The sequence below is a fragment of the Callithrix jacchus genome, chromosome 10 (genome assembly GCF_049354715.1).
Source record: "Callithrix jacchus isolate 240 chromosome 10, calJac240_pri, whole genome shotgun sequence".
Classification (NCBI taxonomy): domain Eukaryota; kingdom Metazoa; phylum Chordata; class Mammalia; order Primates; family Cebidae; genus Callithrix; species Callithrix jacchus.
In genome coordinates, this window is record NC_133511.1 from 8,263,212 (window position 1) to 8,274,247 (window position 11,036).

An 11,036-nucleotide genomic window follows, 5' to 3' on the forward strand; every position below is an offset into this window, starting at 1 on the left:
GAACTCCTCTGCTCAAGAAATCCTCCCGCCCCGGCCTCCCGAGTAGCTGAAACTATAGGCAGACAACACCACACTGGCTAATTTGATTTATTGCTGTTTTTGTAGAGACGGGGGTCTTCCCCATGTTGCCCAGGGTGGTCTTGAACTCCTGATTTCAAGCAATCGCCCCCCCAACCTTGGCCTCCCCAAGTGCCGAGATTACAGGAGTCTTCCCCATGTTGCCCAGGGTGGTCTTGAACTCCTGATTTCAAGCAATCGTCCCCCCCACCTTGGCCTCCCCAAGTGCCGAGATTACAGGAGTCTTCCCCATGTTGCCCAGGGTGGTCTTGAACTCCTGATTTCAAGCAATCGCCCCCCCCCACCCCTTGGCCTCCCCAAGTGCCGAGATTACAGGAGTGAGCCACCGGGTCCGCCGCTCTGGTGCTTTTAAAAAACGTAGACCCAGTAGTGATTACTGTGGGACGACAGAAAGGGTCCCACCCCAAGATCGATGTACTTTAGGGGAAAGGCTTTTCCCAAAGAATGTCGCCGAGTTAACAAGATGAGAGCCGAGGCCTCGCCCCCTCGCTCCCTCACAGCCCTCTCCGCACAGCAGCGCGGTTCTCCCGTGGCCTGCTCTGTTGCTTTTCTGCTCAGCAGCCTCCTTCACAGAACTGGGATTTCCCCGACTCCTCCCTTTCCCCCCTTCCTCCCGCCCTCCCCTTCTTCCTGCAGGTGTTTATAGAACATCTAGGGAGTCTGGGCCAAGCCCAGAGTGAGGAGCTGGGCACTGGGGTGGCAGAAGACCAGGCATTGCCTTGAGCCTGTGTATGAACTTTATCTCAAAGCCAGGAATCTCCTGTTCCTCTGTAATGGATGTGGTGGTGCATGGTTGGTCTCAGCCACCTCCACCACTCCTCAGAAGAGGAACGCTGGATCCAGGAAGAGATTGTCAAGGCCAATGTCTGCCTCTCTTAATGATTTTTCCTCTTTTTTGATCTGCTTATGGTCTGAATCTGTTTAAAGGCAATAAAGATTTTCCTCTGGCTAAATGAGCCAGAGGGAACTCACACCCCAGAATGGACACAGGGTTTCTGCACCCGCTTGGCAGACCTCAATCCCCACAACCTCAGAGCCAGGCACTGGGCAGGCCTTTGCCCACCACGGCTTTAATTGTGCCACTCAGCATTCTTGCTATGACCGAGTTTTACCAGGGCAAAATCTTTCCCGCATTTTCACAGTTCTCTTGACCTGTTTTAGGAAAGCTAAGCAGTGGTTGTGGATGCTATTCTTTGTACTTTGCAGAGATTTTTCAGGAACTGGTAGTCGCTGATCATTTTTAGGGCTAAAGTACAACATTACTTGGTATTACTTTCATTGATAAATTTTATTTGTGGGCGTGTCTGCTTGCTTTAAATGGAAAACGTGCTCTGTTCCAAACAGCACTTAAAAACATTGTATGGAGGCTGGGAGTGGTGGCTCACGACTATAATTCCAGCACTCTTGGAGGCTGAGGCGGGTACAAGGTCAGGAGCTTGAGGCCAGCCTGGCTGACATGGTGAAACCCCGTCTCTACTAAAAATACAAAAATTAGTTGGGTATGGTGTCGTGCGTCTGTAATCCTGGCTACTCAGGAGGCTGAGGCAGAATTGCTTGAACCTGGGAGGCAGAGATTGCAGTGAGCTGAGGTCGCAGTGAGCTGAGATCACTCCACTGCACTCCAGCTTGGGCGCCAGAGCGAGACTCTGTGTCAAAAAAAAAAAAAAAAAGTATGGAACACATTTTGCTCACACTCTTTCAAAATCTGACTTAAAACAATTTCCAGAGAAATAATCTGAGGTTTAGCTGGTACTGGATGATGGTAAAATGTGGCCTAATAAATTACATAACATTTGGGTTCACACCCAGTATTTTATTTTTTTGGGAACATGTCAGAGAAGCCATGTAATTGTACCTAAACACACTCATGTTTGGTAATACTAAGCCTGTACCAACCTGTTTTCCTTCTCATCTTAGTCTGTCTCCAAAGAGCATATCTCTTCGGATCAGCAAGTGCCTTGACCAGACTCTTTATCATTAATCAAATTTCATTCATTCAACACATATTTATTAAATGCCTACTTATTTTGGATATTGTATTTTGACTTCCAAATGCCTGTTTAGTGGAGAAGAAAGAGAGGCCATGTAAATAGTGCATAGGTGTTAAAACATGGGTGCCAAGAGCTGGCATGGTCTAGGATTTTATTCCACTTACAAACTAACAAGTTGGCCTGTTACTGTTTCATGGATGCTGTCAAAAGACACAACACTCCTGTATCAAAGAACTTAATTATTCACTGCAAAAGTAGTGGCCAGAGCTTTATGTTGGTTTGTGTTTTGTTCCTAAGCCTCCCAAGTCCTGTGGAGACAATGCAAACAGACTATGATGGATGCCTGAAATGGATTCCATTACAGGAGAGGAGCACTAAGCTAAAGGAATTTGCCTCTTCTAGGCTTCACAGAATTAAGCCTGCTCTTTGTGGGTGGGGAGATGTTATCTCATCCCTCAAGGTTGCTTGCTACAAACCCTACCCAGAGAAATGGCTGGATAAAAAGCTGGGCACGGGAGTGGCAGACCAGCAAGAATGATCAGAGAAGTTCAAGGTCCATGGCAGAGAGCCTGGAATACCAAGCAAGAATGATCAAAGAAGTTCAAGGGCCATAGCAGAGAGCCTCTTCCAACATAGTACAGTGTACAATACACTACATATGAAGACCAGCTAATCTAGTCTTGGGAGAACCGAGAGGCTTCTGAAAGTGCCGAACCTCGAAGGTCAAACAGGAATCAGCCACATGAACCGGAGGAGGAAAGCATTCTGGATAGAAGGAACATCATTTATAAAACTGAAGTAAATGATACACTCCAAGAAGTTTTTCATTCCCTGTCACATTCATCTCCATATTGAGCTCCAATTTCAAACACATAGAATTAAAGTCAGTGTGTGACTCTGGAAAGTCTAAATTCAATATACTTTTGTGAACTGCACTGACCCCTGGAATCTTTACATTAATGTCACATAAAATTCACAGCTAATTATTGTCTACTCAGTTTATAACATTTCCACCTTTTCTGGTAACTCCTCTTTTTTTACTCCACAGTCCACCTAGTTAACCATGAGGCTCTGTAAAAGCATAACTTTAACTATGGCTACAGTTCATTGGCTCCTAGTTTGGAAACTGACTCATGCTGAACTAATCATCTTTCCCTGGGAGTTTAAAATCAAGGTTAGGAGATTTTTAACGTACTGGCTGCTTTCCAACAGAAGCTTTATAACCTTTGTTATTTTTTACCTTGTATTCCGAAAACAGAAGAGAAATATAGAAAACTCTCTGAGTTATGTAGAGTACAGCAGAGATTGGTACAGTTTATGAGCAGCATCTCCACCTCTGGTTTCTGAGGCATCCTTGAATCCTTATAATAAATTCCTCTTTAACTTTAGAAATTGTGTGATTTTCTTTTTAAATTTTTATTTATTCATTTATGTTATTTTGAGACAGACTCTCGCTCTGTCATTTGGCTGGAGTGCAATGGTGTGATCTCAGCTCATTGCAACCTCCATCTCCCAGGTTCAAGCAATTCTCCTGCCTCAGCCTCCTGAGTAGCTGGGCCTACAGGTGCATGCCACCACACCTGGCTAATTTTTGTAGAAATTGTCAAATTTTCAATGCCACTAGTGAATTAAAAAACTTACATAGGGTTAGACAAGATTAGATCCCACGAAATGCACAAAACTTTATTTTAATTATTTCAATAATATTTGTTCAATATCCACTTTATATCACGACTTTATGTCATGCGTTCTGCAAGGTGCTAGGGACATAAACTTAGTCCTGGCCCTTGCATGTATTACTGTTTATATGGTACATTTTAGATTGTGAGACAATCGGTTTAAATATTAACTTGCGTCCAGAACCAATTTCCTCCAAAACATTCCACCTTGAAACAATCAATGTGCCAAGATTCTTAAGGTTGTATGAGTTGAACCTTCCACAGTCAACATATGGCCTGAGGGGAGGAGATGTCAGTTTCTGGCCCAAAGAAAAAGGGGCTACTGGGCAATCATATCAGTACATGCTACATTCTTCAAAACATTTCTAGAATGGAATTGTAATTTCCAGTCTGGAAAGATGACAATCTAGAAAGGATGATTGGGGAAGAAAACCTGGGCCTAGAGGAAAACTTAGTGCTAGCATTTATATTATTAAAACACAAAGTTTCGTAGAATCAAGTATGATGATAATTCTTTTTTTCCGAGACAGAGTTTCACTCTGTCGCCCAGGCTGGAGTGCAGCGGCATGATCTCAGCTCACAACAACCTCTGCTTCCTAGGTTCAAGTGATTCTCCTGCCTCAGCCTCCTGAGTACCTGGGACTATAGGCGTGCGCCATCATGCCAACTAATTTTTGTATTTTTAGTAGAGATGAGGTTCCACCATGTTGGCTGGGTTGGTCTTGAACTCCTGACCTCAAGTGATCCACCTGCCTCAGCCTTCCAAAGTACTGGGATTACAGGCATGAGCCACCATGCCCAGCCAATGATCAATTTTTTACAAAAGAAAAGTAATTTATTAAATATTCTCCTGGACAGAAGTCCTTTAAAAACTTATATTTACTTTTTAATCTATATACCACCAATAAATAATTGCACTTAAGTACTTGAATAACTATAACTTCTCACTTATTATCTTTCTATATATATCTAGATGTGTGCATGTTTACAGTTTTTTCTTTGGAGGAAAGAAACTTCTCTCTCTCTTTTCTCCTGTTCTTGAATATCCTCTCCCCCAACACCTGCCTACAAAACAACCAACATTAATAACCTAGTGTGCGCCTCCATATGCACACATGCATATGCAGGTTTCTTGGTTAATGCTTTACAAAAACGGAATTTTACTTTCCTCCCCCAAGAGTACTTCATAGAAATTCTTCTAAGTCAACTTAGTGACACTGAAAATAGACAATTTCTAAAGTTAAAGAGGAATTTTCGATGGTTTTACAATATTACATATGTAAATATTTTGTAATATATTCAGTCATTTCTTAGTCAGGTATTAACTTTGTTTCCAGTTTTTGCCACAACAAACATTGTAGCAATAAAAATCCTATGTGCAAGTCTATACATACCAGTGTTTTTATTTCTATAGGAGTAATTTCTAGACCAAATGAAGGCAGTGATTCAGGATACTGGCCCGCTTGACGTCTTGATTCGGCATCTTCCTGGTCATAAAAGAGACAGCAGCACCCTTGACAGTTCCAATTCCGTGGCATGGTTTTTAGAATTGGTCCTGGAATTTCAGCTCAAAATCTATCTCCTTATCACTATTAATGAGTTTGTGAGAAAAGTATACAATTTAATAGATCTTTTCTTTTCTCTCTCTTTCCTTCCTTCTTTCTTTCTTTCTTTCTCTCTCTCTCTCTCTTTCTTTCTTTCTTTCTTTCTTTCTTTCTTTCTTTCTTAAGACAGAGTCTCACTCTGTTGCCCAGGCTGGAGTGCAGTGGTGCAATCTTGGCTCACTGCAGCCTCTGCCTCCTGGTTTTGGGCGATTCTCCTGCCTTGGCCTCTTCAGTAGCTGGGATTATAGGCACCCACTATCACGCATGGCTAATTTTTGTATTTTTAGTAGAGATGGGGTTTCACCATGTTGGCCAGCCTAGTCTTGAACTCCTGACCTCAACTGATCCACCTGCTTTGGCCTACCAAAGTGCTGGGATTACAGGCATGAGCCACCGTGCCTGGCCTCCAATAATCTTTTTCTCTTTGAACTAGCTAGAGAGGATTCAGTCGTCTATCACTAAAAGTCTTAGCTGATCCACCGTGTTTTAAATTTTAGTAAAGGACAGCAAAATATTTTGAATAAAATGCTGTCCGTAATCAAGATGATGACACACTCCCATCTTTGATAGAGAAAGGGCTTTGGGTTGCTTTTCCAGAAAAGGTAAAATATTAATACAAACCTATTAATTAATTTCTTGGGAGGAATTAACATTGCATGACTTATATTCAACTAGAAAGACCTGATTATCTTTCATCAGTGCTACTGCACAGTGGATGACCCAACTCCATGTAACTCCCTTTTCCTGAGACAGAGTTTTGCTCTGTTGCCCAGGCTGGAGTGCAGTGGTGTGATCTTGGCTCACTGCAACCTCCCCAACCCAAGTTCAAAGGATTCTCCTGCCTCAGCCTCCCGAGTAGCTGGGAGTGCACACCATGAGTAGCAAGTGAATGCCACCACCCCCAGCTAATTTTTGTATTTTACTAGAGGCAGGATTTCACCCTATTGGCCAGACTAGGCTGGTCTAGAACTCCTCAGCTCAGGTGATTTACCTGCCTTGGCCTCCCAAAGCGTTGGGATTACAGGTGTGGGCCATAGCACCCAGCCCCTCTTCCTTTATAAACGTGAGACTCGCCAGAAAGAAATGTCAGAGCTTCTTCATTCCTCTCCTATTATCCAACAAGATACATTGATTTCCTGATGTTGGTTGGTTGCTTTATGGGTACAAATAAAAGAAGAGAGACACAAGGCACTGTTTTTTTTAAAACCACGTATATGGCAGATTTCATTCAATAGCCATAAGAAAGACTGATTTGAAAACTTATGTCTTCCCGAGCCCCTCACCTTTTATATTTTTTTCTGAAACTTTCACACTTAAAAACAATCATGTGAAGATGTAAATAAAAGCCAAATCAAATAGTGCATCTGTTTAAATCATTTATTTCAATGCAGGCATTGTTTTAAATTTGCACCTTGTCTTGTAACACATTTCATACTCAGAGAACAGGTCTGAGAACAAGTACATAAAAGGATTATTTGACGAAGTTTTAACAAAAGTGCTTACAGCTTATTTGTTTCAGATACACAGAATTGCCAGTCACAAAGAGCCACTAAGTGGCAATACATTCCCAAACTTGCCTGGGAAGTAAAATATTTTACATATTTACACTGTACATTTAAATGGGATGTTCTGAAGCATCATTATCAATAAACTCTTAGCAAGAAGTTCTCTGAAACCCTTTGGCACTTAACAAAGGATATTGATTTTATGGAGATAAGAGTTTTCCAGTTTAATTCCCATCTTTGCCATAACCTAAGTGGATTTTTACTGCCCCCCAGTACACATATTTACCTCCTACACAGAGTAGCTTGTATTAGCTTATCACCGACCAAACCTTTGTTAGTAGCAGTTGGAATTTTGTTGGCATCAATGTATTTACAATATAAGAGTGAATTATTTAGAGGGGAGTCTCTAAAAATTAAAATATTATACCCTATTTTAAATGGACTTTACAGTATAAAATTTATGGTTATAGAAATCTAGTATCGAGACAAGTAATTTATAAGGTACTTATTAGAATTGATTCCCCCATGATTTACTCCATTTACATGAATGTTTATTTTAATAATGATCATATCTTTCAGAAAACAAGTTAGGAATATAAAAATGACTATTATAAGTTACCATAGCTATATCAAAAATGAACATTAAAATGCAGCGGCTTATATGTTAAAAATACATAGAAATTTGCAATACTTCTTTAACGAAGTGCTTTATAAAAGTATAAAACTGTAAAAGGTGCTATTTTCATGAATTTTATGTTTTCCTGATACTTGAGCTAGACCAACATGCAAACATTACAATAGTGCAATTGAACACCGGCCATCAATTGCCTTTGAATTTAAATAGTAGATTCCAGCACAGTCTGGGCCCCAAAGCAGTTTCATCCTTACCTAACTTATGTAACTGTTAATACAGCCTAAACTTACTGAAAAAAAAAGCTAACTTCATTTCACCTTTTGTGCATACACATAGACTCAGAGTATACACTGAAATATAATTTGAAAGCTGATCATTAAAAAACTCAGAGTTAATAATTAAAATATTAACTGAGTATCTTAAAATTGCGTAGAAAATGTAGGTCATGGTTTATAAAAGTTTTACTTAAATAATCAGATGAACAGTTCAGGTACAGCGGATCATGCCTCTAATTCCAGCACTTTGGGAAGTTGAGGTGGGCGAAACATTTGAGGTCAGGAGTTTGAAACTAGCCTGGCCAACATGGTGAAACCCCCGTCTCTACAAAAAATACAAAAATTAGCCAGGCACAGTGGTGGGCGTCTGTAATCCCAGCTACTTGGGAGGCTGAGGCAGGAGAATTGCTTGAACCCAGGAGGCAGAGGTGGCAGTGAGCCAAGACTGCACCACTACACTTCAGCCTGGACAACAGAGCCAGACTCCATCTCAAAAAAAAAAAAAAATAATAATAATAATAATCAGATAAATAGAAAAAGAAGAAAGGCAGATTTTACAAACATATATTAAATAAGAAATCAAGTGTTATTTATTCTTTACCATACATGTTTGCATTGAAAAGTTCACAATATTTGATTTTTGAGCTTTTTGAGCTCAGGATTGGTCAGAGCCTGAAGTTTAAAACCGTTGACAGATTTAGGGAATAGCTTTCATGTGACTTCGTCTTCATTAGCTTGGTGTTGCATGGGCACCATGTACACTAACCCCAGCATTTTGTATCTAAGTAAGACCATGATTAGAAGGACAATAATAATATAGTTCTTTCTTAAATCTCTATCAGTTCCAGATCTCCATACACATCACCAACACCTATCATTATTCTTAGTTTATAATGATGAAACAGGCTAGGTATGAAAAATGGAAAATAAGATTAGGTCACTAAGCAAACATAAACCAAACAAGATAAAATCCACTCCTGTTGACTATCGTAGTAGCGAGATCAGGAACGCAGCTTTCTGTAGTTAAAGCGGATTATCCTCACTGCCATCTGTTGGTCTTTATCCTGAATTAGGAAAGAAATCCCCCGAGGCTCTGTGAGGCAACTAAAGAGTTAGGAAAGCCAAAATAAATCATGAGTGATTTACTCTAGATAAATTACTGAGAGAATCATAGTGACGGGCCCTTAGGAACTCTGCCTTAGAATTCCCCAAGGGCTTGGTAAATGATCCTGCAGAGAAGACCTGAATAGGGTGTAAGATCTGACTTGCTGGCATTTTAGGGGACTTGGCCAAGGTTCCCGCTTGATACTTAGGACTAACATGTTCCCCCTGAAAAGAAGTGTTCTACTTTCAATGAAAGAAAACGTGGGCTAGGCACAATGGTACACGCCTGTAATCCCAGCACTTTGGGAGGCTGAGGCGGGCGGATAACCTGAGGTCAGGAGTTTGAGACCAGTCTGGCCAACATGGTGAAACTCCGTCTCTACTAAAAAATAAATTAATTAATAAAACAAAATAAAAAAATTGCTGGGTGTGGTGATAAGCGCCTGTAGTTCTAACTATTTGGGAGGCCGAGGCAGGAGAATCGCTTGAACCTAGGAGGAGGAGGTTGCAGTCAGCCGAGATTGGACCAAGTAACAAGAGTGAGTAACAAGAGTGAGTAACAAGAGTGAGACTCTGTCTCAAAACAAAAAAAAAAGGCTGGGTGCGGTGGCTCACGCCTGTAAACCTAGCACTTGAGAGGCCAAGGTGAGCTATTGCCTGAGATTAGGAGTTCAAGACCAGCCTGGGCAAATGGTGAAACCCCATCTCTACTAAAATACAAAAATATTCGTCGGGCGAGGTGGTGTGTGACTGTGATCCCAGCTACTTGGGAGGCTGAGGCAGAAGAATTCCTTGAACCCAGGAGGTGAAGGTTTCAGCAAGCCGAGATTGTGCCACTGCACTCCAGCCCAGATGACAGAGCAAGACTGTGTCTCAAAAAAAAAGCAAAACAAAACAACAAAAAAAAAAACAAACAAAAAAAGAAACTGTGAAAATGGACAGCTCTGAGGAAATGGGAAAAACCAGTTGCTGAGAGAGCTGCAGTAACAGTAAGTCAATCCCACGAAGAGATGCCCACTTCCTGTCTCTGCTCCTCAGCTGTGTTCTCTTCACAAGCAGAAATCTGTGACCAGGAAGCTCTCTGTATGGTGAGGCTGCCTGGCCTAAGACCTTGGCTTATCTAAAAGGCCTTAATAATCCCCCACAGTTTCAGAGGAATTTCTAGGACTGCTAATCTTCTGTGCGTTTACCAGGGATTCAGGTCCTCATCTATAACCTCAATAGGTGCTTCGACCATGTGCCTCGCAGGCTCCACTATGGATATAACAGGATGTACTTAGAACATTCCTTTATTTTTGGGTTTGTTTTTTCCTTTTTGCAATCAGTTTCTCATGTTAAAAAAAAAAAAAATTCCTTTATCTTTGTTTGAAAGAGAAAATCACCACCTGAAACTTCCTAAATGTTCATGAGTCAAACAGGATGATAACATTTATCCCATTGTTATCGTTCCTACCTTTTTTTTTTTTTTTTTGAGACGGAGTTTCGCTCTCCTTACCCAGGCTGGAGTGCAATGGCGCGATCTCGGCTCACCGCAACCTCCGCCTCCTGGGTTCAGGCAATTCTCCTGCCTCAGCCTCCTGAGTAGCTGGGATTACAGGCACGCGCCACCATGCTCAGCTAATTTGTTGTATTTTTAGTAGAGATGGGGTTTCACCATGTTGACCAGGATGGTCTTGACCTCGTGATCCACCCGCCTCGGCCTCCCAAAGTGCTGGGATTACAGGTGTGAGCCACCGCGCCCGGCCCGTCCCTACCTTTTATTTAATGTCATGAGCATAAGGTGTGGACCCGAAGAACCAATACAGAGTTTTACAGTTGTGCGGGGTAATGCGTAAGTCTTGTATGTACCTGGAGTACTAGGGCTGTAAATCACAATTCAAGATGAAAAATGTTAGGAGGGAGGGAAAGCAGAAAGCCCAAATCAGAGAGTGAATTAGGGATCAAGTGGGAGTGGTGGAAAGGCAGGCTAAGAACATTTACAGAGAGAGAAAAATAGCAGACTCTCTCAGAACAAGAATTCATCGTTCTAGCTTTCAGGAAATGTCTATAGTGGGTGTGGAGGGAAAAAAAAAGGAGATGTGGGACATTTCAGAGCAGACACTGACCAGACTAGATCTTTTATCCTCCCGTGCATGTGCACATATACACCTCAGTTCCATTATAAGC